The sequence below is a fragment of the Notamacropus eugenii genome, chromosome 4 (genome assembly GCF_028372415.1).
Source record: "Notamacropus eugenii isolate mMacEug1 chromosome 4, mMacEug1.pri_v2, whole genome shotgun sequence".
Classification (NCBI taxonomy): Eukaryota; Metazoa; Chordata; class Mammalia; order Diprotodontia; family Macropodidae; genus Notamacropus; species Notamacropus eugenii.
Genome location: NC_092875.1, coordinates 289922832 through 289940919, shown reverse-complemented (window position 1 = coordinate 289940919; position 18088 = coordinate 289922832). Strand labels below are relative to the sequence as shown.

The 18088-nt window shown below is 36.8% G+C and overlaps 1 protein-coding gene across 5 annotated transcripts in view; it reads right to left on the bottom strand.

The window, feature by feature from the left end:
- Positions 1-18088, bottom strand: part of SULF1 (sulfatase 1) — a 206088-nt gene that overhangs the window by 152413 nt on the left and 35587 nt on the right. For all 5 annotated transcript variants that reach the window (XM_072604795.1, XM_072604798.1, XM_072604800.1 and 2 more), the window contains exon 2: positions 8414-8507. The gene's annotated coding sequence lies outside the window, so the exon portion shown is untranslated. The remainder of the gene's footprint in view (positions 1-8413; positions 8508-18088) is intronic.

Sequence of the window (18088 nt, the reverse complement as noted above, 5' to 3'; positions counted from 1 at the left end):
AGAGAAAAAGCAGTCTGTACTGGTAGCTGGAGTTTAATCGCTTGGAGCTATGAATTCATGCCAATGAATTTTTCTGTCACTGCTATTTGTATTTTCATTCTGATGAAATCACCAGGTCTGTCCAGAAATCAATCAGTATCTATCTATCTATCTATCTATCTATCTATCTATCTATCTATCTATCTATCTATCATCTATCTGTCTATCTATCTATCTATCATCTATCTATCTATCTATCTATCTATCTATCTATCTATCTATCTATCTATCTATCTATCTATTTATCTATCTATCCATTCACCCATCCATCTATCCATCTATCTATGTCTATCTCTCTATCTACCTCCCTATCTATCTGTCAGTATCTATCTATCTGTAATTTGTCTACTAGATCTACTCTGGGCTCACACAAACCAAGTTCAGTTTTGAAAGGATTTCAGTAGTAATTCTATGGCTCCTGATCCACTAAAACTTTCCCTTAGGAGCATTTGACTCTTGTCTAGCACTCCACAAAAACAAAAAACAAACAGAAAAGGAAAAGGGATTTTAGTTCTCATGCAAACACTCTGCCTAACAAAGACATCAAATATAGGACAATCTTTATCTAACTTGACCCAGTGACACAGAAAGGGCTCGTACTCAAGCCCACAGATAGTCTTTTCCTTTTGCTTTCCCACATCTTCCAGGGACCTATACAGCTCACAGAACCAGTGAAAGGATAGGTACAAGTTGGTCCTTTTCTAGGCATCACATCTGTCTAAGGAAACTCATCCTTTCTGGTTCTAGGCTTTACACCAACTCTCTTTGTGGCTCTCTGCCTTCCTGGTGAATCAGTCTATGCCTCCTACTTAGTGGATCTGTATCTATTGATCTACCATGCTCTCTTTGGAGTTGGTGGTATTTACTTTTCTTTGGTGAGTGTGCCTTGTCTACCTTTAAGCCTGGTCCAAGGGCCAGCTCAAGTGTGCGAACATCTTCATTAGAAGAAAGCTCATTGATTCTTCCTTAATCTCTGTAGCTGTGAACTGCATTTCCAGTGCCAGGAAAAACCAAACAAACATGTCTATGTCAGTATGACTGTGAGCATCCAGGGCAATAGGAGTTCGCTATTTGTCAAAGCGTTCACCTTGCCTTTTATTTTATTCCCTTTTCAGGAGGCAGTGGAAGAGAATGGGGCTTTGCCTGACCTGTCTGGGGTATGGCTTGTGAATATATGCATGTATATATGTATGTATGATTAATGCATATATGTGTATGCAACTCAACAAGATTCTACAGAAACAGCATCAAAATAAAATAAAAACACATGATAAATATTATTTGCTTTTAAAATTCAAAACCTGAAAAATTCACTTTCTATTTTAGTATTCTGTGCCCAACCAAGGTGAATGTAGTACTTCCTACAAGGTATCTGTGAGGATAAAGGCTAATGGCTTAGAAAGTGTGAGCACTGGGAGCTACAGAGTCATCCTAAGGTATATCATGTCAAATGCATACTGCTAAAATTCCGTTAGAACTAAATCTATGCTCCCATGTCCCAATATGGTACATTTTCTTTATGGAATATCAACCTTTAACTGAAAGATTCAAAGGATACTAACCTCAAAATCTTACCCTAATACCAAGTGAAGCAATTCAGTTCTGCCTTCGCAAATTCTCTCTGCACTTTGAATCTAAGACAGAACCTTTCCTGCTCTCAACTAGGACACAATGAGCCCACGAGCCCCCTTACTGACAGGTTGCTTCAGCAATGGTATAGTGATTTCAGTCTTACCTGATTTTCAAAAACTCCTGGGGAATTTTCTTAGCGATGCCAGCACGGCCCCTTTTGAGCCTTGCTGAGAGCCCGTAGAGAGGGCCATACTGTTCACAACCACTTGGGACAGGTGGCAAATAACAAATAAGTCATTGTTATTGGATTTTATTTCAGTTGCTATATCCAGAAAAGGATGACATCACCCCATTCTCTTTTCTTGCTGTATGCTTTATGAGAACTACCCCCAACCCTACTGGACACAAACATAGACACAGACACCACATACAATTATACTTTAGCTGCTTTTCCCCAGGGAATAGCAATTTTCATCTTAACTTCCTGCCTAAAAGTGCCAACAGCCTTCTAGAGGACAAAGACAAAGGGCTTTCTATAGAAAACCCACCTTCTTGCTTCCAGTTTCCCTTCAATATTCAACTAACCCCCTGTTCTGCTTCCTGTTAAAGCATATCATGGTGACCACTTGTATAGATAGACCTCTGGATCCTGCCTAAAAGCAGCATGCTATTTTTGGTGATGCTATTTTCTCCTGCACTATTTCTAAGAACAAAAATTCATTTCCTTTGAGAATACACATATGCAAAGATTCTTACCATGAATCTACCTTTGCATATGTGAGCAAATATTTGTTTATTACTTAAACCTGTCAAAACATGCCTACACAAGTCTCTAGGTGCAGGGGGGGGAGAAGTACATACTAAAGAGTCTTGAGTTTTGAAGGACTGTCCCATAATCCTCAAGAGAAAATATGGATTTTCCTTGGTGTGAGTCCCCATCCTACAAATTGGGCCCTATTGTCTAATGTATGAAAGAAAGTTCCAAAGATCAGAATATCAACCCAAGGGCAAAGACTTCCTCTAAGCATCTTAGACTGAATTTTCCTTGAATTCCTAGGTAAGGCTTCAATGTCCCTGGGTTACAAGGACAAAGACAGTCTTAATGGGCCCATGTCTGGGATAAATCCTTTGGTAGGGCCTGGTGCATTACTCTGCACACTATAGGCCAATCAGTGTTGCTTTAACTTCAACAAATCAAAGAATATTATCGAAATAGATAAAATATCAAGAAGGCACAATTAGAGAGAGTTTAGGAAGGCCAACTTTCCTATCACAATCAAGCATGTAGAGGGTCCACTAAAATTCTTGGTGAGCTCATACACAACACTCTCACTATTATGTTGCCCAGTTTTGGTGGGCAAACTGCATCTGGGCATGCAATTGTAGAATTTAGTTGGTACGGTAGGAGATATTAGGATTTTGGCAGATTTTTCTAAAGCTGAACATAGAGTCTCACAAATATAAAGAAACACACGATGCTTCATATGTGTCAAAGTCTTGAAGAGAAACCTTAAAATCTGCCTCAAGCTTTGACAATCTAGATCTCTATTTTCTTATTATATGAGACTTCAGTATATCTCCTTTTTGGAAAAAGAAAAATTAAGAACATTTAGGCAATCTGATTGACAGAAGATGCTTAGGTAAGTTATGGTTTCTACATGTATGTAGCTGCTCCTGTCTGTGTTTCTTGGGTACTATAAAGTTCTCTCACGTATTTTTTGGGGATTATGTTGAGGACTATGAATTTCAGGTAAGTGATTCTTAAAAATGGCTAGAGATTCAATGACAGGACTCTGTAATATACAAAAGTCATCAGCAGGAAGTAAAAATAAAACAGGAGAATCATTAAACCCAGAGCACCTTTATATTTATTGTTATTTATCATTGTATCACCCAGGGTACCCCAAAAGAATGTGTGTTAGATCTGTCAAACCTAAAAGATGGCTAAGTCTCAGATTTGTGATGTTATAAATTTTGGAAGAAAGTGATATCTGAAACTAACTAGGTTCCCTGAGATAGGGTGAGAGGAAGAGGAGCAGGGCTCTCTAAAACTTTCTATGAGTTTCCTACACAAAAGTGTGACAAAGCATACTAGTGTCAGGTCACACTACTGGCTTAGAGATTTAAAACAATTGTGTTCTATTAATGCATGATTCAGTTTGGTTCTGACATTAGAATGAAAAATTCTTGCCTCTCTCTCAAGAGGAATTGACATATAAAGGAAAGAGTCCAAAGAAGAGAAGTTGTTCCATGCTATATAAAATCATTAAATAAAGGAGAGAGGAACATTCAATGAAGGATAACTTTTTAAGGTAAAAACTGAATTCTATTATCAACACTCTCATCTTTAAAGATTCAAATACTGTGTTACACAGTGAAGTATATGCTACAGAGTACAATTTTCTCATGGAGTAGATAAGATGACCTTCAATATGTCCTTTTCTATCCTATTCTATGAGTCATCCTGAATGGTCTAAATCATTGAGATCTGTATTTCTTTCTTTTTCATAGGAAATCTGCTGTTACATCACATTTTTGGCAAATGATTCCACATATATGAAAAAGGTTCAGCTATCTAACTGGTATTATTCAATGTGTATGAGAAGATAGAAAAACTTTAAAATACAGATAAAACGAGTTCCATTGCTTCAATAAGTTGATTTAACTATAATATTTTGAAGTGCCAACTATTTGCCAAGAATTGTTCTAGACATAAAGATGAAAAATGGCATGATTTCATAAGGACTAAGAGTCTAAAAGCACATCATCCTACCAACAAGCACGTCAAAAACTAGACTTTGACAAGAACAGGGAGAGATACAGAAAGTGTGAGGAAGAAAAATTGGTTTCAACTGGTGAGACTGGAGAAAACTTCCTGGAGGGGGTGCTATCTGAGCCAGGTCTTGAAATGAAAAGAATGCCAAAAATTGACAATGAGGAAGGAGAGAGTCCTTTGCAAGCATGAGGAATGGTATACATATATATTGAAGAATGCAGCAGCTGATAGACTGATACTTCAAAAGTACTAGTTGCCCTGTTTGCCTGAAATTTAGAGTGCATGTCAGGGAATAATATGAAATAAGGATGGAAGGAAGAGTAAGTTGAAGCCAGATCGCAAAGGTCTTAAATACCAGGCTGAAGAGTTCTGTGGGCAAAAGGGAGCACTGATGTTTTTTGAGCTGTTATCTTTCTTGAGAACTTTTATTTTGAATGGTTTCTTGCATCCCATTCCTTTTGGATATATCCTTCAATATAAGGAGATACATTATATATATATATATATATAATGTATCTCCTTCAATATAAGGAGATATATTTCAAGTGAAATTCTTACCGAATTTCTTCTGCCTCCATTCCTTGGCTCATGATGCTCCCTCTGCCTTTAATGCCTTTCCTTGCCCTCTGCTGCTGAAATACTGCCCATGTTTTTTCAAAGTCCAAATAAAATATCACTTCCTGCATGAAGTCTTTCCTAATTCCTCCCATCAGTAACAACTTTAGACCTCATATCACATTTTATTGTATACCTCTTTTATACACTTATCATGTATTGTGTATTGTACTTATATGTGCTTGTAGAGACACATATCCTGAGTACGAGCAGGATGCAATACATAAAAAAGAGAAATTATATAGAAGAAGTGACATATGGGATGTCATCAGCGAAATAAATCCCTGAGAAAAATTACAAACTGGTCTCAGGGGAAAATGAAGGATAACCAGAAGACAACTTTTTGTACTTCATTCATATCTGTGCAAACTCACGAGAACTTGAGGACTGTCACCTGGCACGTAGACCCCTTGTGGCAGATTTGCAGGGGGAGGTAAACAAGAGTAATACAAGATGAGCAGGTAGAATGGGTTGCAATATGCATTATTGGAGGGAAAGTCTCATCATCAAGAAAGCAAATCTATGCAAGTATCGTGTGCCCTTCTCTTTGCTTCCACATTCATTTATTTATATAAAAAAGTGGGAAATTGTCTCAAGTATTGATTCCCTCTCACAAGCAGTAAAAGTAACTTTATCGGTTAGGATTAGTCACTTATTTCAACTCTGGTACAAACTATTTTTAATTTATTAGCATTTTATAGGTTTTTTTTGACCTGGTCACATGGAATTATTTTAAGACTCTTAATTAGTAAAGGTACAGTCTGTCAATTTTTGAAGTTTTTGTCCCTTTTAAAAATTTAGGAGGGAGAGAGAGAGAGAGAGAGAGAGAGAGAGAGAGAGAGAGAGAGAGAGTTTGTGTGTGTGCTTCTGAGTTGCTAATAACACTAAATTCAAAGCTATGTTGCTGAGTCAATCAGCTTGGAACATTGGAGTGTGTCATATGCCCCTATTTCAGATAAAGTCCCATAAGGACAGAGACTACTGATCTCTACTTTGTTTTCTCCCAGTGTGTAGTGTGGTTCTTTAAAATAACGATACATGTTTACAGAATGAGAATTTGGTATAGCTTAGTCTAATTAACACAAACAGTTAAGCTAACTGGTGAATTTTACTAACATGTTTGCATTCTTGACATGGACAAAACTTCATGGGATCTTGGAACACACCCTAAGGCCCAGAGTCAGAGTCAGTCAGTCAACAAGCATTTATTAAGCACTTACTACACTCCAGGCATTGTAAACAATGTTAGGAAGCTTGGCCTCCTACAATCCTTCTAGATATTTCAAGGTCCAATTCTTTACTTGTTTTTTGTGCTATGAAAATGAAATGTTTGATTTCATGAGGTTTAGAAAATGGAGCTAGATTAAAAAAATCAAACAAACTCAAACAACAAATCTGAAATTCGGGCCAGATTCACTGAAGCTTTTTCTTGAAGTTCATGAACTTCAAGAAGACTTGTAAACCATGTTCCAAAGGAATATTGGATAGCACCTGGCTCTGAAGGAAAACTGAAGCAAAATGTAAAGGTGGTGAGAGGCTGCAATTCAAAACCAGGAGTAGTTTCAATTGCCTTGTTTTTGGTCAAGTGCAACTTGAAGCAGGATTCACTAGATGCAACCTCACATGAAATGAAACCACGTTTCTCCTAGGAGTGTTTTTTGTAACCTGTGTCATCAAGTTGACATAAGTCACAGACACAAGTCTTCCTTCCTGGTCCCCCATTATTCCCATTCAATATCATTAGTGTTTTAATATGAGCGACACAAAGTAATGTTGGGAATGACTTGTGGACAGAAATGCTGAAGTTATAGTCTTCCTTTCTTAATAGTATTGATTATTTTGTGACAGACAGGTGAATAATGAGTGATGTGTCATGGAGTGGCCCTTTGAATCTATCAGAGCTTCTCAAATAAATGATATGATCATAAGGAAGTATTCTTACCTTACTCTGTTCAAGTCGTCTTCTCATAGGCTACCATGACATGGAGGTTTGGCTATGCAAATGCTCTACCAAAGTGGAAATAACCATAGGATCCTAGAGTTGGCAGTCATTTAGTCCAGCCTCTTGATTTTAGAGATGGAAAGACTGAGGCTTACAGAGTATAAATGACTTGTCCATGATCACAGAGCTAATCAATGTTAAAGGAGAAATTTGGACCCAGGTCTTCCTGATTCCCAGTCTAGCACTCTCTCCACTATGCTAGTTTCTAGTATGGGTCCAGGGATGGATTGTAAGTCTGTCATCTGGGACCCAACTGACTTGTCTGAAAAGACTCAATACTAGAAAACTGAGCAACAGATTTTGTACATGACTCACATACAGAGCCACACGCACACACATACACACACACATACATTTATTAAAGCACTTCATGAACCCTTGGTTGTCATCGTAGCTAACATTCATATGGTGCTTTAATGTATGCAAAACACTCTATAAGTATCTCCTTTGATCCTCATAACAGCCCTGGGAGACAGGTACTACTTGTATCCTTCTTTTATACATAAAGAAATTGAGAGATAGAGGTTAAGTGATTTATTCAGGATCATATAGCTATGATGATGATGATGATGACGATGATGATGATGATGATGATGAGGAAAATGGCGCAGAGACCCCATATACCAAATGTTATGTCAAAATGTTCATCATTTTTCCAACTACGTAAAACTCAACATGATTTGAAAGTAAACCTTGAGGAACATGGAGAAATCTTGTTTCTGAGAGTATAGTCTATTCAAATATTCAGAGACTGATTATTTGCCATTTGAATTACTGAAGTCTTCACTTCTGTTCTTCCCCCTTCTTGCCTGACTTTTAGGCATTTCTTTGGTTGTCAGCATCTCACCAGAGAGAAGAAAAAGAAAAGATGCCCAAACGTCCATGAATTTGGCTATTTATTAGCATTTAGGTGAAAGGTCTAGTAAGAAGGAAAGGTCTGTAATCTGTGAATTTCACTTATCCATGGCAGCCCTGACTCTCATTGCCACATTAATTTCACAGCTGGATGCATTTCATTTTTGACCTGTGTACCTTTGGCTACCCAAACACCAGGCATGTTATAGAACATTTATTTATTTTACGTATTTACAGGACATTATGAACTATATATGTAATAGAAATGTCTCTCAGTATCATGAAAGATCTCTATAATGACAAATGTAGCCATTTGACTGTCTTGCACAACCCTTTAGCAGGCTAGCAAATGATGAAGAAATCATTTAGCCTCATTTCCTCCTGACTCATCCTCCCCACCCCCTATACAGACACACAGAAACCAGGAAGAATGCCTTATCCCCTTCCCACTCTCCTTGCTTAATAATTAGCTTCACTTAAGACCGAGGGTACACAGCATGTCCAGGTGGCTTTGGGGTTTAATTAATCACCAGATAAATATTTGATTTGGGTACCTTTGAAGATTTTCTGCAACTATTTTGTCTTGATGAACTTGTATGTCATTGACCAAATTCAGCTGTCCAGAAGAAGGTAGGTGGCCTATGGTACCTACAAAGGGGAAAAGAAGAAATGTCATTAGCTTTTCTCTGTCATCTGATTTTCCCATCTTATGGGTTTTGCCCTTTTGTAACTTCAAAGAGGAACACCATTAAGAACTCTACACCCCCAATTTGATCTACACTGAAGATTTTTTTTATATCCACTTAAAAAACTCTTTGAAGCATTGTGGGTGAGTCAATCCTCTTATTTTTTATTTTGACCCTCACCTGACAGCATCCCTCTTCTAGCCCCTTAAGAAAAAGAGCCAGGAAAATAGAGATTCTACTAACACAAAAGACAACCTAACTAATCTAGGTGGGTAAGGGAATAAAAAAAAATTATCAACAAGATTAATCTCATCCTATTATTCTCAAGAACTGAACAGGCACTGATCAAGAAATATTTTGGGGGCCTTTGAAAATGTCTCTAATCTGTGCTACTTTTAAAAAGAAATATTTCAAAGGAGAATTTCAGGTTTATCATAAAATACTTTAAAGCACTACAAATTGTGTTAAATAAAAGAGAAGGAAATAGGTACTGATGTTTAAAAATGAACCAGCTGTTGGGCTATCTGGATATTTTGAGGAAAGATGAAACCTACTTTCTATCCATCGACTATAGAGTTAAGCAATCTTGCTGTTATGAAAACTAAACCACAGCTAGAGAGTTATCTTGTACAAACATACACCGTTAAGCTGAGATCTTGCAGACACAGTCCCATTTTTTGAAATTCTTTAAGAAACTTAATTTCCCTTTTCTCTCCCCATCTAAATACTAGTCTTTATTTAAAACTCTCATTTCCTGAGAGAATGGGGATGAAACATGTAGTCCTCTTCTCAGTAGAAATTTGGGACCACAGTTACAGAATGTTCTGTGTGTTTGCTTTGTTGGTCAGCCTGGCATAATTATCTTCTTTTCAAGGGAAAGTTCAAGTGTTTAAGGAAATATTGGAAAATGCAATTTTAGAAACATCAATTACAAATAATATAAAAACCTCATCTAGAACTTTCTACACCCCCATTGGCAGATATTTTTACATAATCATCAAAGAGACAAAGAGAAGGCTAGCAACACAAAGGCTAAGTTCACTCTAGGTAACCCAGGGACCTTAGGTCATAGATTTGCATATGGAAACATACCTGGGAGACCACTGAGTCCAACCCTCTCACTTACAGATGAAGTTACTGAGGCTGTGAAAGGCTAAATGAATCACCAAGGGCCATACAGCTGGTAAGGGTCTACAACAAGTTTTGAATTGAGGTCTTGGCTCCAAATCTGCACTCTACCCTCTCCTGCTACCTAGTTATCTCCAGATTGGCTCTGAGATGATTGCGGTGATGCAAATTAAATTAAGGCAGATCCATGGAACTCACTCTGGTCAAGAACTATCACCTCAGATCTGAATTAATGAAACTTATTATCAAAGTGCAAAGAACACTGGATTTGCAGTCATAGGATCTGTGTTTGAGTGTGGACAAGTCAATAAAACTTTCTAAGCTCCAGTTTCCTTATCGATCACTTAAACAGGCATTTATTAAGTGCTTACCCTATGCCAAGCTCTGTATTAAGGGTTAGGGATACAAAAGACCTGAGTGAAATTGTTCCCTGATCTCAAATAGCAATGTGCAATATAATATTTGTACTATCTACCTCAACGGATTGTTATGATTATAGGGATCATAGATTTGGGAATGAAAGGAACCCTAAAGATAGTTTGGCCAAACCTCTTCATTTTACTGAAAAAACTGAAGTAAACAGAAACAAAAGGACTTGTTCAAGGGTCCAGAAGTAATAAGTTTCAGAGCTAGTTTTTATACCCAGGTCACCTGACTCCATATCCAGTGGTATTTGCTTTACATCATGCTGCTCTCTAATCAAATGAGAGAACATGTGAAAGGTGCTATAATGCTTTATATAAGTGCTACATCACTATAAACGGTTTTCCTTCTTCCACTAAAATTCTCCTCTGGTTCTTCATCCCAGTGTGGAGGTGGTCCTGGCTTGTTGAAGGCTATGCTCTAGAGGAACATAAAATCTGGCAGGTCCTACCAAGCTGGAAAGGCTTCAAGTGTAAGCCTGGTGCCTGATACCGTTTGTTGTCTGAGGGCCAAGCTAGCAAAGTCTGGAGTCTCCTTACTGGGTTAGCTGCAGAGAGGCAAACATTTTGGCTATGGCAATTTGCAAACACCAGATTGTAAAGGGTTGGTACAGAGTATCCACACTAGGGAAATAGTTGGACCTTTTGATATTTAATTACTACTACTGCTACTACTACCACTACTATCACCACCACCACTACTAGTACCACCACTACTACCACTACTACTACTACTACTACTACTACTACTACTACTACTACTACTACTACTATCACCACCACCACCACCACCACCTAACTGACCTCCCTAACTGACCTCCTCTGAATCATGTCTGTTGCCTCAATCCAACTTCTATGCCTCTGCCATGCTAATCTTTATTAAGCTTTATTTTCATCATGTGACTCACTGGCCTTAAACCTTCAATGGTTTTCATTTTCTTCTTATATCAAGACCAGTCTTTTGTCTGACTTTTAAAGCCCTTTGTAGCCCGCACTTATGTCCAAAGGTATTGCTAATGACCTCCAACACCAGTCCCTCTGCTTCAGTCAGACTGAGCTCTTTATCTTGTCAATATACATAACTTGTTCTGGCTTCTGTGCCTTTCTTTATACATGGTCTTCCCCAGACTTTCCCCCATGTTATCTCCTTATCTAAATCCTTCCTATCATTCAAAGAGCAGCTGAAATCCCATCTCTTTCAGGATATCTTTCCCCAACAGCTCTAGCCTTTGTTAATCTCCTCACTTGAAAAAGTTTTAAATATACTGTTAGAACTTTCAAATATGCATTGACTTGTATAGTTTTTTCTTGTTCGGTATCCTTAGTCATCCTTTCCTGAAGAGTGTATAAGTTTCTTTGTGGAATTTATAGTTCTTGTGTTATCTTCATTCCTGGTCCCTGCCCAATACCTAGAGTTACACCCACTACATAGTAGGCATCCTCTTAGGACTTGTTGGTGGACTGATGCAGTATCACTGAAAAGTGTGGTTTTGCTGTGAGTCATTTCTATATTCCTTAAAACTTGTTTCTGAGACTGGCTGGGGGGGGGGGGGCAGTTTGTTAACTTTAAAAATGGAACCAAGGATCCAGTTTCATCTAAGATTTCCAGAACTTTCCCAAGGATAGACCTTGGTTCTGATATATACCACTAAGGAAGAGAGTATTTTTTCCCATATTTTCCAGGTCATACCCCCAAGTTTTTATATAGATAACTATTTATCATAAAAGTTAAATATCTCAATCTACTAAAACTATGGTAAAAGAGATGAACACTACATTAAGAATCTGCAGTAAACTGTGCTATCAACAACCCTTTTAATTGTATGCAATCTACAGATTGGATCAAAATGATTCTAAGGAGGCAATGGGGATGGTATGGTATATTGAGCAGGACTGGATTTTGAGTCAGGAGGACATTAGGTTTGAATGCTACTTCAGTTACTAGCTGTGGATCACCAGTGAATCACTTAAACATTTTGAGCCTTAATTACCTCACCTGTAAAAGAGAATGTTAATAGCACCTCCCTTGCAGAGTTGTTATAAGGATCAAATGAGATCATATATGTAAAGAAGTTTTAAAGTCCTAAAGTGTAAAATAAGAAAATAATAATGATAATAAAAAATAAGATCATTAACACTTAAATAGCACTTACTATGTTGCAGGCACTAATAATGTGAGATGGTGATGATGATGATTATAGAGAAAACTTCCAACATACATGCAGCATGCCAGATGCTACAGAGATGACCAGGTACAACAAAAGAGGAATAGCAGTGAAGATTTCAATAATTCATCGGAGATAATACCTAAGAGTGCAGCAGTAATATTTATAGCCTCAGAAGCGTATGCAAAAAACGCACAGAAATTGAGTAATAAAAGAGGAACTTAGCCTAAGGGTCCGAATTCAGCCTTACAAGTATCATTGACACTTGGTCCAATGTGACTAATGGCAAATGAAGAAATCTTATTCAAAATTAATAGATTTGATAAGCTGGGTAGTGCAGTAATATTATATATCATAGAATTTTGCTCTTAGAAAGAAATCTATTATGATGGAGAGAACTTGTAGGAGGATCAAAGAAAGGAGAGACTGTACACTGTGACAGAATGAAAAAACAGACCGCGTGACTGGAAGTTGTAAATAGACAAGGAGTTCAGAAAACACATCATAGGGCAAGGCTTTGGGCATGAGGTGGTAGCAACAAGAGATTTAAACTATCTAAACATTTACTGATAGGACCTTGCTCTTCTAAAAGCAGAGTAGATTACACAGTTTTGACTTTCTTTGAGGATTTCATCCTTCAAAAGGTGGAAGGAGAGATGAGAATAACTGCTATCTTAGACTTGATCATTGAAAAACTGGTTGCTGACGTAGAAATGAGAGGGAGGTTGTAAAAAAGTGACCATGCTGAAAGAAAAAAAAGTTACCATGCCATTTGAGAATTTGTGACAGATCAGGAAGGGAAAGTCAAACATAATCTCATATATATTACAGATTTTGAGATGTCAGATTTTTAAAAGTTCAGAGAAATGATATGGTCTAAATGTCCATAAGAGAAATGAGTCCATTCTCAAAAATGAAATTGAGGATAGAAGCACAAATGATTGAAATAAGAAAGAAAAGAGACCAAAACATATCCACAAGGAAATTTTGTTTTAATTGCTTTTTAAAAGATATGTTTAGAAGACAGAAAAAAAGGCTGGTGATTGAGGTTCTCTAAGAATAAGTTCAGCAATGCAAAAATTCAGAATGAGCTTGTGAGCTATGTTATGGACAAGAAAAAGAACTTTAAAAACAAAACTTTGCTTGGAAGTGTAGGTAAGAGAATATTAAAGAAGGGAGAGGGCTATTCCTTGGAGTGGAAGGCATGCTATAGTGATAAACACTGAAATTAGAACAGAATTATTTAACTTTTACTTGTTTTATTTGCTTTACAAGGAAAAAGACCTTCAGACTAAGGAGGGAGAAGAGAATATGTATTTATTAAACACCTGCTATATGCCAAGTACTATGCTGAGTGGCTGTGCAGTTATTATCTCACTTGATCCTTATAACAACCCTGTGAGGTAGGTGCTTTTATTACCCCCCACTTTATATTTGAAGAAACTGAGGCAGTAACAATCACACTAAGTTCAGATAAACTATATCCCAGGATATTGAATGTATATTTACATATGTTTGTGAGGCAAGTGTTGTTGGTCTTTGAAAAATCATGGAGAATAAGACAGGCATTAAATTATTAGAAAGGTGAATGTGACTCCCATTTTGAGAAAAGAAAAGGAAGTAGACTTTCAAAACTTTAGTCTGATTAGCAGGATTCAAATTCCTTAACAATCCTATTATATATTATTAAAGTGATGACTTATGAGTACCTAGAGATGTACAAATCATCAATGAGCCTGCATAAGTAGAATAAGAATAAGCCATCATAATCTTCTCATTTTTTGATAAGGTTGCTGTGTGTACATGTGTGTGCAATGCCTAGGCACCATGCAATATATATTTGTATACTTACGTATAAATATTTACACACTTATATACACAGACATATATATAATACACATATCCATAACCATATCCATATATATAATATTCCCCCACTTTTGAATCTGGCAACCTAATCAAAAAAGAGAAAGATGTTTGACACGACTTGTTCTTAATTACTCATGCAAGCTCATCAATGGTTAAACATGTGTACACATCTGTGTATGCATGTGCATGGGAGTGTGTGTGTAAATGGACTGGGTGACAATATAATTAGGTACTTAAAAACTAGTGGAATGATCTTTTCCAAAGAGTGATGATTTATGGACTGATGTCAACCTGGAAAGAAGTACAAAGTGGAGTGCCAGAGGGCTCTGTCCATGGTGCTGTTTTCTTCAACATTTTAATCACTAACATAAGGACACATGTATGATGTGCTCATTAAATATTTTGGATGACACAAAACTGAAAAGGATGACTAACATGTTGGATGACAAAATTGGTATCCCAAAATTATTACAGATCGAATACAATCATATAAAATTTGATAGAGATAAATTTGGTCCTATACTTGGATTAAAAAATGAACTGTTCAAGTGCAAATCTATATAATAGCTCACGTAAAAAAAATCTATATTACAACTCATGTAAAAAATCTGAGTGTTTTCATGGACTACAAACTAACTCAATGTAATTTAACAGGGTGTCATGGCAACAACAACAACAAAACTAAATGCAAACTTAGGCTGCATTTGGACATCTATTCTCCAGAGAGAAATCTTGGTAGTCCTGATGAAATCTGGCCTGGTCAGATTAGATCACATTTGAAATACTGTGTTCAACTCTAGATACCAAATTTTAGGTAAAGCATTAACAAACGAGAAAACCTGAAAGAGAACAGCTAGGATAAAAAGAGTAATTTTTTTCAAATTGCCATATAAGGACTAGATGAAGAAACTGAGGTTCTTTAGCATGAAGAAAGGAAGTCTTTTTGGAAGGAGCATGATAGGTGTCTTCAAGTGTTTGAAGAGTTAGCTCATGGAAAAAAAAGATTAGAATTGTTTTGCTTGGCTACATAGGGAAGATTTGAAACAATGAATGGAAATTGCAAGGGGGTAGTTATATCTCCATAAATGGAAGAATCTCCTAAAATCCAGAGCTGTCCAAAAGTAGAATATCCTGCCTTGGTATGTAGTAATAGGAGCACCTAGTATTTATACACTATTAGGATTTAAGAGTTACAAACCACTTTACACAAGTTGTCACATTTGATTTTTACAACAGCTCAGTTAGGTAGGCATTTTGTTTTTTTATCTCCATTTTAAGTGATTTGCCCAGGGTCACTCAACAAGCAAGTCAGGAATTGAACTCAGATCTTTTTAAGTGCAGTCCTCTATCCACTCAACTACATAGCTAGTCTGTCCCTATTCAATGGACATCTTTAAGCAGAGGCTAGATAACTATTTGTCAGGGCTATTTTAGAGAAGATCCTTATCCAGTCTCAGAGTGGAGAGGATGGTTTCAAAAGGGTCATCCCAACTTTGCTATATACACACACACACACACACACGCACATAAACATGTATATGTACATATACGAGTATGTGTGTGTGCATATATATATATATATATACATATTATATATATATATATATATATATATATATATATATATATATATATATATAACACATTATTTAATAAGACTAGAATTTAAGAATACCTCCAAGGACCATGCTGCTTCAATGAGCGCACTGTATTGTTTTTATCCATAAGACAAAGAAATAGAAATAGAATGAAAAATTTTATTTCAAAATAAAATTATAATGAAAAGATTGTATCATTGGATGCATGTGATACATCTAGTGTTGGGTGTTTCCATCTAACAAGTTCAGCTGAAGAATTTAGAAGCCAGAATTGGAAAGTTTAGCTCTGCCTTTTCTTTAGATCAGTAAGTCATTATAGTTAGCATTTGATTCTTCTGAATTGATGGTTTAGATCAGTTTCAATGACTTAATTTAACTCTCTTGGCTTCCTCAGTTGTTTTGAAATTGAGCTGTATTTCCTGGGTCTCAAACTATATGAATTTGCTGGATGTTCCTGGGAAATATTATTAAAATTATAGTTCTTGGTGGAAAATACTAACACTATTCATCAATGCAGAGGTTGAAACATTTACAGGTATTTTTAAACAATGTTTGAGAAGCAATTTTGTATATAGTATCTAGGTATACATTTAGACAGACCTGTGTATAGTAAATCTTTATTTTACTGCCTTATACACATAGCCTTTAACTGTGTCCTAAGGCTCGTCTTGGCCCTATTACTGAAGTTTGCTTCACTCTCTGTTTTCCTCCCCATGGAAGATTCAAATCAATTCAGAAACTGTTTTCCTTTTGGGATTTGTTGGAAGGTCCAAAATGTCCTCATTAGGGAAGCTGCCCTGAACTACACAAGTCATACCATTGTGAATGTTGAATGCATGTGGGACCATTACTTCACACACAATGACATGAGAGCTGAAAACATGTGAACAGGAAGCCAAACCCAAGAGAAAATTGGAATGTTTCCAGCTTTCCAGGGAACATAGAAATTGAGCACAAAGACACTATCCTCTGGAATCAGGTATCTAGGGGATCATAGAGTTGTGACATTATCATTTCTGTCCCACAGAATGAATAAGCCTAGTGGCTTAGAGAGCAACTTGTGCTAACTCATCATGATGAGGTTGTCTTAAAGCAATGACTATCTATAAAGTCAGGGTTCTAAAGAACCCAGAAAGAAGCCCTTATGAGGAATATGAGGCACTGAATATGGGAGTTCAGAATAAGCTTCATATATAATCATGTTAACAGGAAATATTCCCCAACATACCTTACTCCTTATATAATAATGAAATACACACTGATATATGTGAATATGCAAAGGAGGTGTGATTTCATCAGTGTTGGGAACTCCCACAGGCCTTCCAATAATGCAATCTATCAATGACTTACTTAGTAGTTAAGTCTTAGGGTTGAGTCTGGCTTGCTCTGAGTAACACAGCTAACAAGTTTCAGGGATAAGATTTGAGCCCTGCTCTTTCTGACCCCAAGCCAAGTGTGGTACCTATTGCACCATACAGCTCTAAGCAATTACATAGTCTTTTTTTTTTTTTTAAATTCTAATAAATGGTCTGCTCTCTCTTAATACTCTTATCTGAATGCCTAAAATCAAAAGGTCTTTCCTGTGCTTGGCACTTACGTTTACTCAGTTATAGAGTTCAAGATTGATTTTACATTCTCTGTATTATGGGAATCTTAGCATAAATGAAATCAATATTTACTATGTTCTCAAATACCAATGAGGGGCATTTGAGATGGCCAGTTGTGAAGTCAATCATTGAAAACCAAAAGCTCCCTAGATCCTACTCAACTTCTACATTTCTAATGAATGACAACTGTGTTTTATATTGAGAGGATATAGTGTGGTTCCATAGTGGTAACTTCCTAAACCTTCTTCTCAATGCTCAATGGACATGGATTACCTGGTGGAAAGAAATATCACAGGGCTTTGCGAGACTATCCATAAGGTCTTGGGTTAAACCCTTACCAAGAAGGTAAATAGCATGTGCTGTTAAGTTTACAAGCAAGGTGTAACTCTAAAATCCAGCAAATATGAAGGAGACATTACTACAGAAAATTAAGTGCTGAGGCTGGAAAGGGCAAAAAGTTCAAGAAAACTAGTTATCACAAAACAGAACCTTAGTGATTTAGAAAGTTATGGCTTTCTGCCTTCAATATAAATTAAATACAATTGAAGATGTAAAGAATTTCGTCACTAATACCAGGCTGGCAATACGTGGTGACTGTAGTGGTGAGGGGTAGAAGAGGTGCAATTGATTTGCTATAAGAATTTCTGGGCAAGACATTAGCTGTTCTAAGCTGAATCTCCTGATCAGGTGACAGTGATTGTTCCTAATGTTTTTTGGAGTCACAGATTTCCTAAAAGGACTCAATTCAAGCCAC